This window comes from Microtus oregoni, unplaced genomic scaffold, assembly GCF_018167655.1.
Source record: "Microtus oregoni isolate MIOR12 unplaced genomic scaffold, Mior012 000006F_ref0000085, whole genome shotgun sequence".
Taxonomy (NCBI): Eukaryota; Metazoa; Chordata; class Mammalia; order Rodentia; family Cricetidae; genus Microtus; species Microtus oregoni.
Genome location: NW_024543065.1, coordinates 35,559,273 through 35,581,466, shown reverse-complemented (window position 1 = coordinate 35,581,466; position 22,194 = coordinate 35,559,273). Strand labels below are relative to the sequence as shown.

The 22,194-nt window shown below is 38.3% G+C and overlaps 1 pseudogene; it reads left to right on the top strand.

Moving 5' to 3' along the window:
• The first annotated feature begins 16,384 nt into the window (after nucleotides 1-16,384).
• On the top strand, nucleotides 16,385-21,531 carry LOC121449755 (annotated as a pseudogene).
• The last annotated feature ends 663 nt before the right edge of the window (nucleotides 21,532-22,194 follow it).

Here is a 22,194-nt window from a genome sequence, read left to right as displayed (position 1 = left end):
GCTCTGCTTTGAGTGCAGACATTTTTTACGGAGGGAAAATAAATGTAATCTTATTTTTGGAAGTATTTACTGATGAGTAAGATGCGTATGTACCTCTTCCAACGTACCACAACCTCTTTCCTGATTCTATGACAGCAACACAGCTACTGGTTCCAAGTAGACGATGAAGGAAGATATAGTCCCTTATGTATATAGCTTTTTTTCCTTGAATTCATCTTGAGTTATCTTTTATTTAGATAAAAATAAAGAGGCAAGGGTCTACTGTCATTTGTATTCAACTCCTGTTATCTTGAAAAATAAAAATGTTAACAGGAAAAAAAAAGATTAATAGTAAAATTAAAATGCTGACTTGTAAATGAGTAAAACATGAAAAATTATCATGACAGGGGTTGGAAAGTTGTCAGAATCGACCCATGGTTCTTACTTCAAAGTGTCTCTGAAGTCAATGAAATCCCTTGATGCACTCAGATGTGTGTATGTGTAATACATGTGAATGTATGGTATTTTCCCTTTGGCACTTCACCCAAGTATGTTTTATGGATAAATAATTAAGTAGATAGATTAACAATTATTAGACATATAATTTTCAATTTTCTCTGTTTTGAAAATTGAGTGTGCAATTTATTGATTGACATTTGTAAGAATTCAATTAAATATAGTTTATCTTCATTACATATGTCCATGTCTTCCCTTTTTACTTTTCTAACTTTCTGAAGTACTAAATAAAAACACGAACTCTGTATAATATTAAGTAATTGCTCCAAAACTTGAGGTTCACTCAGCTACCATAAAGTGTTAGTGCACAGAGCCTTGCTTTACAAGCGACTTCCTTGGAGTTTAAAAATCTTACTGTCATGATTGTCAACCCCATAGAGGTTGAGAGGACTTATAATTTTACTAATTTTGAGGAAATAGAAGATAGAAAAAGGCCTGTTTGGTGACCTGGTCCTGTGTCCAACAAAAAATTACATTTTCAGTGGTCTTATATGTAATTTTCAGTTTGACTTTAGAAACTTTAAAATATTCAAATTTCAAGTCATCACTTGCTTTAAGAAGCCACCTCAGAGAGCAAATAATTGAGCTTATATCCATTACATATTAAAATCATAATATAAAATATTCTAAGAATTATTGACTCGACAAACTGGAAAATCTAAGCACTGACTTAGATTATCTCTGCCAAGTATATGTTACTGATCCTCTTTTCATTTCCATTTCAAAAATAGTGAGCATTTTCTCTGTGTAAGAGGAATCCACATGAATTTACAGTGAAATGAAAGCTTCTTGACTTTGTGAAATTGGACTTGAGAGTCTCCTTTCAGTGCTGTAATTGGTGTCACAATCTGTAACTTGGAGCACTAAGGCAGGTGTGATGATAATCTTGGTTGTGCTGAAAGCAGGCTCGTTTTGGTGCCTGCACTGATGTTGTATTGTCTATGTCATCACTGAAGCTTTGGTCAGTTTTTCCTCATGAGGTTGGTTTAATAAGGAAATCAGGAATTGAGGAGACATTTTAATCGTCATATAACTGACATTGATGACTAAGCCTTCCTCCTCTTTCCCCTTTGCTGCCTCCTTGTTTTCCCCTTCCTTTTTTTTTTTATTATCATCAGTCATTTTGGCTACTGTTTTCTAAAATTTATTCATTGTCACCTCTATGTTCCATGATCAGAATGCTTTTATTTTTTTAACTTCATACATATAAATATTTTGTTTGCATGTGTATGTATGTGTGAATGCATGTATGTATTATATGAATCACATGTATGTCGGATGCCCATAAGGCCCAGAAGAGGGCATAAGCTCAGCTGAACCTAGAGCTACAGATGGGGGCTGGAAACTGAACCCTGGTCCTCTGGAAAGCAGCCAGTATTTTTAAGCATGAGAGTTCTCCTTAACTCAAGAATTGGTTTCTTGTAGATCTGAGAGGAAAAAAAAAATGTTTTGTTTGTGTGAGTCTATATCATGCTCTCCTTGTACATTAAAATAATTATTTCATTACCAAATTCTACTGCTTTCACCTTGAACTCAGTATTCTAGCTTCTGTTCCATTAAAAGTATGTCCTAATTAGCAATTCTAAGTATATGATTCCATGACTCATCCTTTTGTAGTTCATCATGCTTTTGTTTATTTTTCCTCCTTGAAGTCACACTTGAAAATGCAGGACAGAGCCTCCTCCCAAATCTTATTATTTATTTTGGATGTGTAGTTTGACTTTGTCCCAATGTTTGTGCTTTTATGAATCTTAATTATCCCAGAAAATTGTTTTCTTGTGACTAGTACCAATTTCTCTGTAGTTCATATTTTTATTGGGGTAAATCTGTATTTGGAAAAAGTATAACTCTATAGAATAGTGTTAGAGGTGAACAGCATGTCCAGCTATCATTCTTGTAGAGGCAGAAACTTAATCTCAACTGTGTTCCAAAAAGATGGCAAACAGATATGTTGAATCATGTTAACAGAACACACAAAAACCAACATATAAAACAAGAAAGTAGATAATTTGAAAAGAGAAATATAACTGTTAGAAGAGTTTGGTATTTCTCATTGCTTGCCCTGCCTGATTGTCTATCTGTATAAAGTACTTGGGTTGGGAATTAGGGTGATTAGAATAAGATTTACTGTTGAATAGTAACAATATGTGATAGCATGCATGTTGGCGAGCTTGTTAAATGCAACTCCAGAGTAGAAACATTCTGTCCAGATCAGTGCTATGTCTTTGTCTAACTAAAAGGTTCTTTCTTTATCAGTGGTTTTTTCTTCTCAGTGAAGATGCTGCCTTCTGTAGCAATCTTTCTTCTTGCTGCTATGCTGTATCATTCTCTTGGGTTACATGCTCTTTACATATTGTTAGCATGAACATTGATTCAGTTGTGATCAATTCTTTTTTATTCTCTCATACAATGCATCTTAATCACAGTTTCCTATTCCTCACTCCTCCCATCTCCCTTGTTTTTCCCTTTTCCCCCAGATTCATTTCTCCTCCTTCTCCCTTTAGAAAATAGCAGGCCTCCCAGATATACCAACTGAAAACAGCATAGCAAATTACAATAAGATAAGGCAGAAACTCTTATTAAGGCTAGGCAAGACAACCCAGTACAAGGAAAGAAACTCAAGAGTGGGTGAAAGAGTCAGAGACCCACCTTTTCTCACTGTTAGGAGTTCTGTGAAAACAACAAGCTAACTATCATAACAGATTTGCAGAGAGCCTAGTGCAGACTCATGCAGGCTCTGTAATTGCCACTTCATTCTCTGAGAGCCCTTGGGAGACCTGCTTAGTTGATGTCTGTGGACCATGTTTTTCTAATGTCTTTGATCCTCTGGCTCATAGAATTCCCCCCCCCCACTTCCTCAAGATTGTCACTGCTCTCAGGGAAGGAACCCCATAGAGGCCAATTTGGCCTCTCTGTCTAATGTTTGGCTGTGGGTCTCTGCATTGGGTCCCATAAGCTGAGGGAGGAAACCTCTATGAGTATTATTGGGTTAGGCTCTGATCTATGAGTATAACAGAATATATGATTAATTCTTGTGAGCCAGAGTATGTTTATACTTATTAAGTTTATAGTTTTCAATTATTGGAAAAAATATCATTTTCTTTCAACAAGCTTTGATTATTTTCTTAATGTGCTTTAATTAAACTTTAATAATCATACATTTAATACATGCAAATTTATACTTTTAAATGAACACCATGTTATATTTAGATTTTTATAGTTGTACATCCAGCCTTAAAAAATGTGACAAAACCAATTATGTATGCTTGCAATTCCTTTCCTATTTCTAAGTACCTGGCAGCAAGTCCATACAAATCCTATGTTGACTTTTTAATCTGATTGTGAAATGGAGAAAACAGTCAGTGTATGCTACGCAGAGATTGTGTTGAATTGGAAATCTGAGATTGTAGCATTTGTAGTAATTTGGACATGTGTATTCAGAGATGAGAAACAACAGCCAGAATTAGTAGGGGTAATTATGTCATCAGTTTTCCTCTGTGCACCCAAATACTTGGGAGAGATAGGTTTAAAGTAGACAATGGAGTATTTGGGAATAGAGAATGTTTTAGAAGTGCATTGGTGGAAATCACAGCTATTACTTGAGAGAACAGAAGATTGTAAAAATTGATATTTGAGGTGTGAAAAAAATGGGTATGGTTTTCCCTGTCAGGCTAGGGAAGCATGGCAATCTCCATAGGAACACAGCACTCTCCGGGGTAGCATAGTACCCTCCAGTAGAGCACAGCACTCTTTTGGGAGCACAGCTCTCTCTAGGGGAGCACAGCTCTCTCTAGGGGAGCACAGCTCTCTCTAGGGGAGCACAGCACCACTCTCCAGGCGAGCACAGAACTCTCCAGGGGAGCACAGCTTTCTCTAGGGTAGCACAGCACTCTCCAGGGGAGCACAGCACTCTCTAGAGAGCACAGTACTATCCAGGCAAGCAGAGCATTCTCTGGGAAGCATAGTTTTTCTCTCGGGGAGTATAGCACTGCCTATATTTGAGAGCACTGGTCTTGTTGAAAATGGGAGGCCAACCTGGAAAGATTAGCTGTGCAAGGTTCTGAAGGCTCTTGATCTGATTGCAAATCTTGATTTCTTGCTGCTGGAGAATGGAAGTGATGAATTCTTTTAGGCGAAAGAGTACTATGACTCCCCATGTGTTTGGTTTTGAAAATTGATACCTGTACACTGAAAAAGGTGTTTGGAGGAGAATCATCCTAGCAGCAATGAGTTCAACAATGTTGTTATTGGGTGAGTTTAGATAGGTAATAAATATTAAACTGAATTGTAGTAGTCATGTGAAAAAGGCACGAGATTTAAGGCATATTTGTAAAGTAAGGATTTATGAAACTTGGTCATATTGACATAAATAAAAAGTGGAGCAGTGGTAAAATTGGTATTGGCAGAACTAAGTAGAGTTGTCTTAACAAGGCAAAAGAAATAGGTAAGGCAGACAGGATGAGACGTATCTAGTTTGTGTTGACAAGACAGTTGTTTTCCTTCTAGTATGTCCATGCCATGACATACCAGGAAACAAATGCAAATATAAGAGAGAGAGACAGAAGCTAGAATCAGAAAGGTTACAGATTACTGAATCTTAATTACAACCAGACAAGCTTATAGGCTGTGAAGAGAAGTTAAGGGTTTTAAGGCAAATACAAATGTCTGTGTTCATGCAATGCAAGGATGCCTGTAGAGAATGAAATGAGAGCACTAACAACATTTTAAGGGACTGAAGGTGTACCTCAGTGCCAAACTGTTGGTCTAGCATGCACAAGGCAGTGTGTTTGATGTTCCAAAACTAAAAAGTGTAAGTCATCAGTATGAAGGAGTATTTATGGAGGCATTAATTCTAGCAACCTTTGAAGATGCTACATGTTTGAGAGGAATCAAGAAGTGGCTCACCATCTTCTGCTACTCATTTCTAGAGCCCCCAGTCTTATATCTGGATACCAAATAAGGTTTCTTTCCCAGCAACTTCATTTCTTCAGACTCTCCTTTTTTCCTTCTGAAATTGTGTTGAAAATGCTCCTCACCCTTTCTAGTTTTCACATGCCCATCTGTTGCTCTTTGCAACAGATTCTTTTTCTAGCTATGGAGTACTCCCTCAGTGTTCAATGTGTCTTTATATATCCATTGTCCTTTCCTTTGACTCCGTCCAGACAACCATCCCCTCTGTTTGCTTACTTCATCCACTAGAACCTTGTCCAATTCTCCTCCCACTCTTTCCCTTTCTTAGAAGAATTTGCTACTCTTTGTCAACCACTTAAAAACCCTTTATTAAATTTGTTTTTTGACAGTTTTGTTCAGGAATATATGTACTCTGATCATTTTCACTCCCAAATTGTCTCTTATCACTACTCTGCCCCCTTTCATTTTCCCCTACTAGTTTCTTTCACACATTCATATATTTATTCTGTTTCTGACCCATAGAGTTTAGTCTGGGATATCCATGTGACCACGAGTTTAGAATTATTCATTAGGACCTTGGAGGCTCATTGGTGGGTATGCATTGGAAGACAATGATTTCCTTTTTCCCTAGATTTTATTAGTAGCCAGTAGTTCAGTCGGAAAGGGTTTTAGTTTCTGTTCTCTTGCTGTGGACATACACCATTACCGAGATAGCTTATAAAATAAAGCATTTAACTTGGGGCTTTCTTACAGTTTCAGAAAGTTGTTCTATGACTATCAAGGCAGAAAGTATGGCAGCTGGCATGTTGTCAGAACAGAGCTTTCATCCCAGTCTGCAAGCAAGAGGCAAAAAGAGAAGGATAATGGGCCTAATGTGGGATTTTGAAATCTCAGAGCCCACCCTAAGTGACACACACCCTCCTAAATGCCACACTTTCTAATCCTTCCCAAATAGTTCTATCAACCAGAAACCAAGCATTCAAACATATGAACACATTAGGGCCATTCTCATTCAAACCACAACAAAGGAATAGGTCTGGTGGGCATCTCTCTGATCCATATTTCAAACACCTTGCTATTTGAAATCTACATTAAAAGAAGTTGTTCCTTGATTTATATGGCAACATGCTTCAGTACCTTTTGAAGAAAGATTGTCCTTTATCGTTACAGTTATGTCTTATAATTACAGAGATTTAAAGTCTTTTAATGCAGCAAGTATAAAATCCTAACAGAAATGTTTGAAACTAATGTTTATAGAATTCCATAAGTGCTAATATTTTACAATAAATGTTTGCATATAATTCTTCCTAAGAAGAGGATTCATATTTTCAATTAATTCATGAGAGTCTACTTGAGTGTTTAAGGATCAAGATCTCATCTTCAACTTATGAGACAGATAAACATGATTAGATTTTATATGTATTTGTAATGATTTATGTGAATTTACATCATTGTGCTCTTTCCTACTCTACTTAGTATTAACATTACATTCAATAAGACCCAGCAGTTACAGACTGCCTTTCCATAATAATAGATGACTTATAAATATTTCTGAAAGAAACTCTACCTAAATTTTCTCTTTGGGGAAAAATCTTCTTTTTCAATAACAAAAAATCAGAAACAGGAAAGTGTAACTTTTGGCAGTGGAGAAGCAAAGTATGTAATTTTCTAGCCATTCAGCTGCCACCTGCCTTACCACCAGAGATTCAGTCTAATTATCCTCACTGATCAAGCCGGGCACAGAAAGAGACAAGATATATGTGAGGGGGAGGGTTTTTTTTTTCTTTTGAAAGAGTTAAAGCAATCTTGCTTTATACATCGGTTCTGTTTTTGCCTTGATGCTTACTTTAACTGCTTCTTCCTGCCCATGATGCAAACTCAGTTTCCATAGAAGTAGGTGACAGAGTGGAAGATGACAGTACTAACATTAATCATGAGGAAGTCTAATTTTTCTAGCCTTCAGTTGCACTAAGCAGCAGGGTGATTTTCACTTTTCTCTTCCAGAATTCTAATGTGCTAGATGATATTTAGGCTTCCTTAAAGTCTCCCAGTGTCATACTGACAAATGACCATGTCTTTTAAATGTTGCCATGGTTTAGACCCTGAGAGTAGCTGTTTAATTTTTTTCTATTATAGGCAAATTCTGATCTAGGCAGTTAGGGTGTTTTTCTGTTGGTACCATGGAATTAAGCCGGTGTCAAAGCCCCTGATGGTCATCAACTTACCTAACATTGATATAGATAGCACACCTGCTTTTGCTCAGATTATTTCTAGTTATGGAAATGTAATGGTTTGTAGGTGATATTACTAACTTAACCATGGATGCATACCTGTCAGATAGTTATGACTTCTGCGTAGTTACTGTAGTTCAGTTAAGTTTTCTTTTTTTCACAATTAAGAAAATGTAGTTAATCACTAATCCTTTGAGATACAATCCTAATGAAGGCTTTCAACTGTGAAGTCAGCACATAGCCAAGTTCTTACATTAGCCTTATCTACAGTTTCTTCTGGACTATATTAGCATGCAATGACTTATAAAATGGTATTAATTTCATCTTTCTTTGTTTTAAGCTAAGAAACTTATTTAAAAACATTTACTTTACATGTTAGATGTTAATAATTTTCTATTAACCTTAGACTTAACAATCAAATTGTTTTATAGAGATGAATCAAAAGTCATGACTTCTTACTTTAATCTTTTTCCATTGTGCTTTCTAAAAATCCATCTCCTTTCTTTCAAAGTATTGTTTATCTTCCTATGCTATCTACCTAAATCACTATCATTATACAAATATGACTTGAATATGTGTCATAGAATATTTTTAAACAAATTTATTTTATCTGGAGTCTAGTGCATGATGATATAGAATACATATAGATAGTAAAATAGTTACAATACTGAAGCAGATCAAAATATCCATCATCACATATAGTTTCACCTTTCAGATAGAAAAGCTAAAATCTACTTATTTAATGACATAATGAAGGTTCATTTATTCTTCATATTGCATATTAGCTCTCTAAACCTGTTCATTTATATATTTGCTAATTTAGATCCCTTTAATCACATCTCCCCAGTTCTTATCTTCTTCTCCACCCAGATTTCTTTTTCTACTACTATATTTGAGGTCTTCCTAAGGACTTAATAGAAATAACATGAATGTTTTAGTCATGATTCTATTGTTGTAGAGAAACACCATAACCAAGCCAGGTATTATAAAAGAAAGCATTTAGTTGAGGATTTGCTTACAGTTTCAGAAGCTTAGTTCATTATCATTATGGCAGAAATCATGATGGCATGCAGTCAGGCATTGGAACAATAACTGGGAGCTAAATTATGATTAACAGGCAGAAAGAGAGAGAAAGAGACCTTGGATTTGTATGGGGCTTTGAAACCTCAAAGACCAACTCCAGTGACACACTTCCCCTAACAAAGCCACATCTTCAACTCCTTTCAAATTCTGCCACTCCTTAGTGACCAAACATTCAAACATATGGATCTATAGGAGCCATTCTTATTGAAATCACCACAATAATGCAATACGTTTGTTTTGGTTCTGTTTTTTTTTTTTAAACCTTAACTTGCCCTTCAGGTATACCATAAGAATTTCTTTTTATATTAGCATATAAACATGTAAAAAATTAGCTTTATTGTAACAAGTTCACACACATAGAAATGTATTTTGATCATATCCACCTCCCTTTGCTCTCTTGTTTCCTTTCTCCCTCCCTGGCACCCTAGCCTGTTTATACTTTCAAATCATATTTTAGTATTTAAAATTAAGAAATATTGTTAAGCGCAGTGTTAGATTATATAGTAAATCTCTGCTCTTCTGTTGTTGCTTGTTAGTTTTCAAGACAGAATTTCTCTATGTAGCCCTGGCTGTCCTGGAACTCATTCTATGGATAAGACTGGCCTGAAACTCAGAGATCTGCCTGCCTCTCTCTCCCAGTGCTGCTATTAAAGGCATGTACTACCACTGCCTGTTGATCCTCAATATTGTAACAAATTATACAGACTCCATGACTTAGCTGACAAATCTGAAGTCAAGGCAATAACTAAATCATTTCCTCTCTGGAAATTTCAAGCAAAGATCCCTTTTCAGGTCATTGTTGTCAGAATCCAGTTGCTTGAGCTTGTGGTTCTGAGGAACCTGTTTTTTGTTTTTTTTTTGTTTTTGTTTTTTTTGTGTGTTTACTATGAGGGGTGATCACTCCCAACTCCTAAAACAACACTCCTGTCAAAGAAGCAGGTAGGCCAACTACAGAATTGTTCCTCTTCTTCTGCTTCTCCAGATCCAGTTCCCCAGTTTCAACTCCAAGTCTATACCACAACTCCTACAGCTGACTCTTTTCTCTCTGACCCCGTTTCCTACTGATCACAAAGATCTTCTCCTTCAACTTTTCTTCCCCTAAATCATTCCATAAAGCCAGCTTCCAATGCCAGCAGGCAATCCCTAAGAACGCACCACCTGAGCCAGCCAGAGAAACAGATAATCTAAGTGAAGAAATACATCACTCCTCCCTTTCTCCAATTCCAATTCCACAGTCTCATCCAGAGCTCTACTGCAGAACACCTGTTCTAGTCTACCCCCACCACAGCACTTGTAGAACCCACAGACCTTCCTCTCCTAACCTCCCTCCTCCCACCCAATGCTTTATCTCAATCCAAACTCCAGCAGGCACTTTCTTATAACTTCAAGGCTACTCCTGCCAGTGAAACAGGTAGTATGATGGAAAATCTTCCACTCTCCTTCTGTTCCTCCAGATCCACTATCCCAGGCTCATTCCCAGCTTTATGACATACCTTCTGGGATGAGTTCTCTTTACTCTCAGCCCAAATTCCAAAGAGATGAAATAAGATGATCGTGGTTAAACACTGTTCTCCTCCCTTCTGGGAATGCCTTCAGACACCCAGTGTGTCCTTATTCTTAAGTGTCAGTTCCCAATACTCAGAAACACATTTTAACTGCATCCTTAAGTGGGCACAACTACCAGATCCACAGAAAAATTCCTGCCAGGCAATACACATCCACCACATGTTCCTAAATTCCAGAGAGAAAACAGAAGCCTAGGAAGAAAACCCCAACCAAAAAAGGCAAAATCATATATAAGCATCTGAAACTACAATCTTCCCAATCCCAGATGCCTTAATACTAGCACAAAAACAAAACCAATAACAGCCACGACAATATGTCTCCACTAGAGCTTGGCAATCTTACCGCAACAGGCACTGAATATTTTAACATAGGTGAAATACAAGAAAAAGACCTTCAACATGAGCAAAGAAGTCGGGACCACGAGGGGTGCACCCACCCACTGAGACAGGGGAGCTGATCTACTGGGAGCTCACCAAGGCCAGCTGGACTGTGACTGAAAAAGCATGGGATAAAACTGGACTCTCTGAGCATGGCGAACAGTGAGAGCTGATGAGAAGCCAAGGACAATGGCACGGGGTTTTGAACCTACGTAATGTGCTTGCTGGCTTTGTGGGAGCCTAGCCAGTTTGGACGTTCACCTTCCTAGAAATGGACGGAGGGGGGAGGACCTAGGACTTACCACAGGGCAGGGAACCCTGACTGCTCTTTGGACTGGAGAGGGAGGGGGAGAGGAGTGGGGGGAGGGGGAGAAGGGTGGGAGGAGGGGGAGAAGGGTGGGAGGGGGGAGGGAAATGGGAGGCTGGGAGGAGGTGGAAACTTGTTTTTCTTTTTCTCCTTTTCTCAATAAAAAAAAAGGTAAAAAAAATTAAAAAAAAAAGTCTTTTGCCCTCCCTTTGGCTGGGTATGTAAATGGGCTATAAAAAATAAACTCAGGGTGGATTCAGTATTCACTGGAAAGCCCTCCCAACTCTAAAAAAAAAAAGAAAAGAAAAGAAAAAAAGAAAAAACAGAAAAAGACCTTCAGGGGGCTGGAGATATGGCTCAGCGGTTAAAAGCACTGATTGTTCTTCCAGAGAACCCGGGCTCAATTCCCAGCACCCACATGGCAGCTCACAACTGTCTGAAAATGCAGTTCCACAAGATCTGACACCGTCACACCAATGTAATAAAATAAAAGTTAAATAAATCATTAAGAGTTTAAGGATGGAGGTGGCTGGTCCTTGGACTTCCCACAGGGCAGGGAACCCTGATTGCTCTTTGGGCTGACGAGGAAGGGGGAGTTGATTGGGGGAGGGGGAGGGAAATGGGAGGTGGTGGCGGGGAAGAGACAGACGTCTTTAATAAATAAATAAATAAAAAGAAAAAGACCTTCAAACAGTCTTTATGAATATGATAGAGGTCCTTAAAGAGGAAATGAAGAAAGCTCATAAAGACATCCAGAAAACACAAATGAAGAGTGAAAAGAAACGAATATGACCAGAACGTTTAAGGTCTGAATATGGTAAAAGGATCAATAAAGAAGACCTAAACTGAGGGAATCCTGGAAATGAAAATTTTAGGAATTTGAACAAGAACTGCAAAGGCAAGCTTCACCAACAGAATACCGGAGATGAAAAACATAATCTCAGGCACTGAAAACACAGAAAAAGTAATGGATACATTGATCAAAGGAAATATTAAATTAACAAACTTCTGACACAAAACATCAAGAAATCTGGAACAATATGAAACAACTGACTCTAAGTATGACGGGAATAGAGAAATGAGAATGACTTTGGGGTTTTATTGCTGTGAAAAGACACCATGACCATGCAACTTTTATAAGGAAAAATTGAACTGAGGCACAGTGCTTAGAGTTTCAGAGGTTCAGCACATTATCATAATGGCAGGGAGCATAGCAGCGTGAGAGAAAACATGGTACTGCAGAAATAGCTGAGAGTCCTACATACTGCAAGCAAAGGAAGTATACAGACTCACTGGGAAGTATATGAGCATAGAAAACTTCATATCCGACTACACAGTGACAAACGTCCTCCAACGGTACCATACCCACTCCAACCAAGTCATTGCTCCTAATAGGATCACTTCCTGTGAGATTATTTGAGCCAATTACATTTAAGTTACCATAGAGAAGAAGTCCAGGTTGTCTTAGTTTTTATTGCTGTGAAGAGACTCCATGACCATGCAATTCTTCTTTTCTTCTTCCTTAGTGTTTATTTGTAATCATATTATTAACCCTGCAATCCTGCTAGACTTAGAGGGGAATGAGAAGAATGTGGGGCCCAAAGAACTTCAGTGAGAGCGGAGATTACAGGATATTGGGAGCAGATGGTGTAGGGGTGCTCTTCTGAGCTACAGAAGGAATGGTCTTGTGAGTAAGAAACCCGAAAGTCAAAGAATTAGAGTTGTCCACAGTCAGAAATGGTGATCTTGTTTCTCTTGCTATTTCTGGACCCAAAATGTTCCATGACTTCCATGATGTTTATGACTTTTTTAACCTTCCCAAAGACCACAAGTTTGTTATCCAGACATTTAGTCTTAGAAGTGCAGGTAAAAAACTGGAAATCATTTGTGTTTGGTCCAGCATTTGCTTTGGACAAGATGCCGGGACTTGTATGCCTCAGAATAAAGTTCTCTCTTTTATTTTTTTTTCTCTCCATAGATTTGGATCTGCTGCCAGTGCCATTATGGCATGTGAAATCACCATCCTGGCACATGAATCCTGGAATAATTCTGTAAAAAAACAAACCCTTATACCCAAATCCCTTCTCTCTAGTGCTCAGATGCAAAAGTATTTTGCTGTTTTTAGAATTTTTGTCTCCAAATAGCTCAAAGGAGATGTGGCCTAAGGGCTCTCCATTGCCTAGATGTTGAAGAACATGACTGCAATAAGTGGTGACAGGAGATAGCAAGGTCTACAAAGCGGTGACTATAGCAACTCTTATAAAGAAAACATTTAATTGAAATGGTGGCTTACAGTTTCAGAGATTCAGTCCATTAATATCATGATAGGGAGCATGGCAGAATGCAGGCAGACATGGTGCTAGAGTAGCTATGAGTCCTACATCTTGAAGGCAACAGGAAGTTGAATGACTGTCACACTGAATGAAGTTCGAGAAAAGAAACCTCAAAGCCTGCCCCCACAGTTACACACTTCCTCCAAAATGATGACAAGTAGTCTCACAAGGCCACATTTCCTAATAAAGCCACTCCCTTGGGTGCCTATTTTCGTTCAAACCGACATATTCCTCTCCTTAGCCCTAAAGCCATATCATATCACAAAACCATGATGCCAAAATGCACTGAGTCTAACTTCAGAATTCCCATAGTCTATAACAGTCCCAAACTTGTTTCAAAGTCCAAAGTCTCTTCTGAGACTCATGCATTTTCTTTAAGTGTAATTGTTATGGTTTAGATAAAATGCTGCTGATCCCCAAGGGGTACAGCAGTGGGCCACGAGGGTCAGCAGGTCCTAGGCAGGGAGCCATGTGGTGAGTGAGAGACAGAGATGCATAGGCATGCCATGCAGAGTGAGGTTGCATATTTATTTCATGGGTTATGGAAGGGAAGGTAAAAGGGGGAGGGAGGGAAAAGGGGACAAGGAGAGAGAGGCAGAGAGAGAGGAAAAAAAGAGAAAGAGAGAGGTAGAGCGGAGGGGAGGAGCCACAGCAGCAGTTACCTCCTCAGGAGAAAGATGGAAAAGAAGGAGCTCAGGCTGGAAGCAGAAGGAAGATCCACTTGCATCAGTGGGGGAGAGGAGTGGGCACAGCTTGTCTCTTAAGGAACAGGACAGACCATTACAGTAATCCCCTGTAAAATTAAAATAAAAAAGCAGATCACATACCTCCAACATATAATGGCACAGGATATACATCACCATTTCAAAAATTCTGCAAAAGGAACATAGACAGGAAATATTGGATCTAAACAATACTGAAAACCAGCTGGGAAAACTCCTTTTCTGCATGTTCATGTCTGGTATTGAAATACTCTTTAGGCCCCCCTGATTCCATTGACTGGAACAAACTTCTTTTTCTTGGTCTAGTTCCACTCCCTGTTAGTAGCTGTCCTCGGCAGTTATCCCACTACTCTGGCATCTCTAATATCTTGGGTTCTCCAAGGTGATCCAGGCTTCACATTCACAACTTCACTCAATGGCCTCTCTACTAGGCCTCCACTCAGGGACACCCTTGACACATACCTGGAATCGACAGTTTTATTCCATAACTCTTTTCTTGTATCCTTAACTCTAAATTCAGAACCATGAGGCTAAACCTGCCATGTTCTGCTGCTTATTGGAACTGAAGCATTCTCTCCTAATTTGCTTACATCTTCAGCAGCACTATGCCTTTCACTGTCTAAGATGGGCTGTTCTGAAATGTTCTCTTTAGACCAGAGTGGCCTCAAACTCACGTTGGGCATCATTTTGTTGTAAGGAGCATTACCTGTTCATCCCAGCCGCCCAGAACCAAAATAATCACACAGACGCTGTATTAATTAAATCACTGCTTGGTCCATTAGCTCTGACTTCTTATTGGGTAATCTGTTCTATGTCAATTTAACCCATTTCCATTAAGTTGTGCATTACCATGAGGTCATGGCCTACCAGCAAAGTTTCAGCATGTCCATCTCTATCGGCGGCTCCATGCTGTCTCTCTCTCCACCTTCCTTCTCCCAGCATTCAATCCAGTTTTCCCTGCCTACCTAAATTTTACCATATCAATGGGCCAAGGCAGTTTCTTTATTTATTAACCAATAGAAGCAACACATAGACAGAAATACTTCCCACACCACAGAAATCTGCCAGTCTGTCTTTCCAGTGTTGGGATTAAAGGCATACACCACCACATGCAGTTCTAAACTTTTCTTTAGTTCCTTTTCACAAATTGAAAATTTAGCTGGGTGGGATATTGCCCTGAGGTAACCACTCACTTTATTCCATTTCTTAGACTGTTTATCTCCTTGAACACACACAGAATTTAGCTCCATTCTGCTTTCTGGTGTCCTTTTCTCCTCAAATATTTTTCCTTGCTCGGTTTGTTCCTTTTCATTATAAATCTTCATTAGAGTTGCCACTAATATCCATGTGACAGAGTCCATACCATGCTGTTTTGATATTTCTTCTGCCTATGAAATTAATCTGAAACTCTTTACTTTAGCCCCAGGCATACTTTTCATACAAGGACAAAAGACAGCCACTCTCTTAACCAAAATATCACAAAATCATTTCTCAGCTACATCTAAAATTCTCTGAAATCTCTGAGCCAACTCCTTACACTTAAAATCATTATCATCACTATTGTATTCTAGTCTCCTAGCAGTATGCTCCACCCCATTAAGCAGTGCTTAAAGCATTCCACTTCTTTACTAATCAAACCTTTAAAGAACTACAAGCCCTAGTGAAATAGGAACAGTTCTTAAAAGTCTCTCTCCCTCCCCATAAAAAGCACAGGGTCAGACAGTTTTAACATGGGATTCTACCATTCTTTGAAAGAAAAGATAGTTCCAATACTCCTCAAATTCCCACAAAATAGAAACAGAAGAAGCATTTTCAAATTCATTTTATGAAGCCACAATTATCCTAATGAATAAACAAATCACACAAATATTTCCAAAAGAAAGAAACAGAATTACAGACCAATTTCCCTCATGAATATAGATGCAAAAATACTCAATAAAATACTTGCAAACTTAATCCAAGAAAACAACATAAAGCTACTGTAATCAAGTATGTGTCACCCTAGAGATGCAGATACAACTTGTGGTAATTTGAAATAAAATGGTCCCATAGAGAGTGGCACTATTAGGGTGTGTGGCCTTATTGGATTAACTGTGGCCTGTTTAGAAGAAGTGTATCACTGTGTGGGTGGGCTTTGAGGTCTCATACATGCTCAAGACAAATCCAGTGGGACAGTTCACTTTTTGTTGCCTGAGAATCAAAATGTAAAACTCTCAGCTCCTTCTCTAGCACAATGTCTACCTGCACACTGCCTTGTCCCATCAGATGATGATGGACTAAGCTTCTGAAATGGTAAGTCATTTCATTTAAATGTTTTCCTTTTTAAGAATTACCATGGATTTTCCGAGTCGCCGCCAAGATGGCCGAAGTGGAGCAGAAGAAGAAGTGGACCTTCTGCAAGTTCACCTACCGCGTTGTGGACCTGGACCAGCTGCTGGACATGTCCTATGAGCAGCTGATGCAGCTCTACAGTGCCCGGCAGAGGCGATGCCTCAACCGCGGCCTGCGGCAGAAGCAGCACTCGCTGCTCAAGTGCCTGAAAAAGGCCAAGAAGGAGGCGCCGCCCATGGAGAAGCCCTAGGTGGTGAAGACCCACCTGCGGGACATGATCGTCCTGCTCGAGATGGTAGGGAGCATGGTGGGCATGTACAACGGCAAGACCTTCAACCAGGTGGAGATCAAGTCAGAGATGATTGGCCACTACCTGGGCAAGTTCTCCATCACCTACAAGCCTGTGAAGCACGGCCGGCCTGACATCAGTGCCACCCACTCCTCCCGCTTCATCCCCCTGAAGAAGCTGTGGCCAATAAAGACTCAAGTATATATAAAAAAAAAACAAAAAACAAAAAAAAAACATACAAAATCAATAAATCCACTGTCTAAACAAACAAAAATCCAATGATAATTTCATTAGTTGCAATAAACGGCTTTTCACAAAATCAAACACCAATTCATAATTTTAAAAAAGCCTTAGAGATATAAGGGATATAAGTGGAATATCTAACATAATAAAGGCAGTTTGAACATATTCAACATCATCCTAAATGCAGAGAAACTCAATGTAATTCCACTAAAATCAGAAATAAGACAATGTTGTCCATCCTCCCCATATCTATTCAATAAAGTTTGAAGTTCTAGCTAGACCAATAAGACAACTGAACAAGATCAAGGGAATACAAATTGAAAAAGAAAAAAATCAAATTATCTTAAGATAAGGATAATATAATTGTGTACATGAATTATCCTAAAAAATTTACCAGAACGCTCCTATGATTGATAAACACTTTCAGCAAGAATGGCTGGATACAAAATTAACTCACTGAAATCATTAGCCCTCCTAAAGAAAAATGACAAATAGAGTGAAAAACAATCAGAGAAGCAACATCTTTCACAAAAGCCTCAAATAATATAAAATATCTTGGGGTAACTCTTACCAAGCAAGTGAAAGACTTGTGTGATGAAAACTTCAAGTCATTGAAGAAGGAATTTGAAGAAGGTATCAGACAATGGAAAGATCTCCAGTGCTTCTGGACTGGTAGAATGCACAGACTAAAGATGCTCATTCTACCAAAAGCAGTCTACAGATTCAATAAAATTAGAATTATAATTCTGACACAATTCTTTACAGCTTTGAAAAAAACAGTGTTGGGAAATATTTGGCCATACTGTGAACTCCTAGTTTTCATTTACCTTAATTATATAAAATCAGCTTTCGGTCAGGAGGTGGAACCAGCAGTTAGTTGACAGAAAGTAAATATCTTTATATCTATCCCTCATAGATTAATAGGGAGTCTGGAAAAGGTATAGAGAGATGTGTAGGAAGTAGTAGGGAGGGAATTTGATTGTGGTAGTCTTTTATTTTTTTGTTTTGGTTTTATTTTCTGGTTTGGTAAAACAGAAGCTCAACATAAATACAGATGCACTGAACCTAAGAGAAGAAAGTGGTAGATAACTTTGAATTCATTTGGATAGGAGAAGACTTTATGAACAGAACACCAGTATCACAGCACTTAGATCAAAAAATGAACAAATTGTATCTCATGAAGCAGAAAATATTCTGTAAGGCAAAGGACATAGTCAATCAGACAAAGTGGTAGCATACAGAATAGAAAAATATTTTTACCAATTATGCATCTAATAGAGGACTAATATTCAAAATATATAAATAACTTAAGAAGACAAATAACCCAATTAAAAAAGGGATGCAGATCTAAACAGAATATTCTCAGTAGAATAAAGAAAGTAGAAGAAACTCAAATGTCTGACAGACACTGAAAGAATTGTTCAAAATTCTTATCTATCAAGGAAATAAAAATCAAAACAAGTCTGAGATTCCATCTTACACATTTCAGCATTGTCAAGATCAATAACAAAAGTGACAGGTCTGGCTGGAGAGGATGTGGAGCAAGGGGAACACTCACACTTTGCTAATAGGAGTGCAAACTTGTACACCCACTGTAGAAATCAGTATGACAGTTACTCAAAAATTTGGAAATCAATCCAACTCAAGATATATCTCTACCACCCTTGTGCATGTACCCAAGAAAAGAGTCATCTTACCATTAGGACACTTACTCAACCATTTTACTTGTTGCTCTATTTATAATAGCCAGAAATTGAAAACAACCTAGATACTCCTCAATAGAAGAATGGATAAAGAAAATAGGGTATGGAGTATTTACACTATGGAGTACTACTTATCTATTAAAAAATAACATTGTTACATCAGGTTTCTAAATGACCCTGAAATGATCCCCTTTCCAGAGGGTTTTTCTGTATTCTTTCTTCTCATCCTAACCTGATCCCTTATTTTTCATCCACACCCACCTCCAGTCCACCTATGATACCTTTTTATTTCCCCTTTCTAGGGAGATCCAAGTGTCCCTCTTGAGACCTCCTTGTCACCTAGCCTCTCTTGGTCTGATGATTGTAGTATGATTGTCCATTACTTTATAACTAACATCCACTTACGAGCGAGTACATGTCATATATGGGTCCATCACTCAGGATGATATTTTTTACTAGTTCCATCCATTTGCTTTCTAATTTCATGATGTTACTGCTATGATTCAGCTACAATATGGGTGATACTTCTGGGCTCCTGGGCCACGCATGTGCAGAAAAGCCCTGAGACGTGACCCATGTGTGGCAGGTTGCATCACCTACATATGACTTGTGAGCCCTTACATGCATGTGTGAGCTCCATCATCTGCGTATGACGTACCCACATCCCCTAGGCAGCCTTTAAAAGCTCGACACGCCATCTTCACCTCTTTCTCTCTCTGCACACCGACCTTCACCAGGCTTGCACACCCCCCCTCATAAACTCCTAAGCGTGTTTGTTGCATGTTCTGTGTTTCCTTCTCACTTGTGCCATGTAATTTCAATTACAGTTTTTAACAGCTGAGTAATTCTGCATCGTGTAAATGTATCACATTTGCTTTATCCGTTCTTTGGTTGAGGGGCATCTAAGTCATTTCCATGTCCTCACTATTATTAATAAAGGCTCTATGAGCATATCTGAGCAAGTAAACATGATCCCAAATAAAAGCCTTAGCAATAATGAATATGTAGCCAAACTGGCCATGTCTATGACCAGGCAAGTCTTCCAGTGGAGGAATTGGTACACCAACCCAGCCACACAACTTTTGACCTATAGTCAGTCAGGGATGTGCCAGAGTAAGGGTTCCCACACCACGAGATCAAATTTATACCTGACACTGTTTGGTGAGCAAACAGTGAGACAATCCAGAGACCTAGGTGAAACCAAATACTACTGAGATATTTTTTAAATGTGGTGATAGAATGCCTCCTAATGACATTCTGCTATAATAAAACCAGAGCCTTATTCAGCCATCATCAGAGAGGTTTCCTCTTGCAAGAGATGGGGACAAATACAGAGACCCTTAGCCAGATATTATGAAGAGAAAGAGAGACCTTGGTATGCATGGCTCCAAATAGGTTGTTCTATCAAATCTTTCCTCTTAGAGCTTAGAGAACCATACAGAAGATGAGAAAAAATGAGTGTAAAAGTCAGAGTTGATGGAAGACACCAAAAGAAAAAGGTCCTCTAAATCAACTGAGCAATATTCGTATGAACTCACAGACTGAAGTAGCAAGACCAGGGACTATATGGCTTGGTATTTATAAGGTCCTCTGCTTATATAAACTCATATAAACTCAACTTCCAGTTTAATTTTCAAGGGACTCCTGAGTGGGAGAAGGAATGTTCTGATTCTTTTGCCATCTCTTGGGATTTCTTTCTTCTGTTGATTTGTCTCATCCAACTCTACATGATTTTCTTTTTTTATCATGTTCTATTTTGTTTTGTTGTTATCTCTTAGATTTGAAGCTTGTTCTTTTCTTATTAGAGACAGAAAGAGAGTGGATCTAGATTTAGGGGAGGGGGAGAGGATCTTCCAAAAAAGAGGGAGGAAAAACTGTAATAAGGATACACTATATAAGAAAATAGTCCATTTTCAATAAAAAAGAACATAAAAACTCTTAAAGACAGTCATGTCACATTGCTTTTCATATTGCCTCCATCTTCTGGCCAGCCAAAGCGATTTGAATTATCTTTGGCTTTTCTGTTAATGATCCCTAGATCCACAGTTAGGGGGTTGTGTGAATAGGTTAGATTCTATATGCAATATAAGTCTTCCCACTTTAAGACTAATGGATCTGGATCCTTAATACATCTGTAAAAGTCTGCCTCAGAGCAGTTCTTACACTGGGGTGTTTTGTTTATTTGTTTTGCTTTGAACTAATCTTCTATAGTTTAAAAAATTATATAAATATCTACTGCAGTCTGTTAACTTATATTAACACATTAGCTCTCTACTCGCTCTGGAGTATTTTGAGAGTGTAATCTATTTCCATAAACTCCAGTTCCTTGCCTATTAGACTGGTCTATTAATTGTGTCTCTTATAGTGAAAGACCCAACAGATCATGACATTCAAGTGAGTCTCATCCTACTGCTGCTGCTGTCACCCATCAGATACAGCCAAGGCAGTTCTCATTTTTGTCAAATCTAAGCTAAACTTCAAAAGAGTTTCATGGACATTTTTTTTTCACCGTCATTATATCTTTTCCATTAAATGCCGAAGGAAGAGAAACAAAAACAATCTTCTTTTTCATTGTTTTAAATCCATGGTTGTGATTCTGTTTATCCCATAAGGAGGGAGAATAGTTGGAATAAAATGTAAATCAAGTTTCTGTCAAATACAGGACAAAGTGCCCCTCTCAGGCTCTCCTGTTTTTTTCTTATGATCTGGTTTACATAAACCTCACCAGAAAGTGCTATACTCCCCAGCTCCTAAATGCCATCTTATCTGGGGTGAATGAAGGAGAAGCTCCATAGAGAAAAGGAGCAGAATTATCTCTCCCCCATGCATAATTTATCTTGTTAAAAACTGTATTTTATGTAATATTACCTGTTTCTCTTCTCAGGCCTGTATTTTTTTCTATCTGTCCAAGAGAAGTTCAAGTGCATAAGTGAAGAGTAAAGATATATTTGAGCTCTGACTTGTCATCTTCAAATTGTGTAGCTAACTAGCCCCGCTAGTTATTTAAACCACCTGGAATCCTGATTATATGCATCTAATGACACTGAAAATTCCACAATGGAATGAAGTAATAGGAAACACACTAGCTGCTGGAACACAATTGAGAACAACTGATGTAGAGTTTAGAAGATGTGATTCACGATCCCTGGCTGTACGCCCAATATGTATAGAAAGTGAACTATGAAGACGGAGTGAAGGCAGGGCCTGTAGTTTTCCAGGTCTATGGTTCTATCTTTTGTCTTGGATTCTTTAGTGTAAGTGACATGTTCTATATATAGCAAAATGGTCTGCCTTTTTGAACTTTTGTGTGAAAGCTTTCCCTTCTACTTAGAATTTCCAGATACATGAGGTACTTTGATATCCAGAATCCCTCTCTTGTTAAGTCACCAGAAGAAAAAAAAAAAAAAAGACTTGAGTACACAGTGCAAACACACTTCATTTCCTCTCCATGCTGCACCTTCCTCAAATTTATAGGGACCAGGGCATTATTTAGAATGAAAATATTGAAATGTTTGTCTACAAATTTCTTGAGTCTATAAGTCTCAGAATGTTTCTGATACCCGTCAACAGAGGATGGAACAACCAGTGTTACTTGATCAGCCC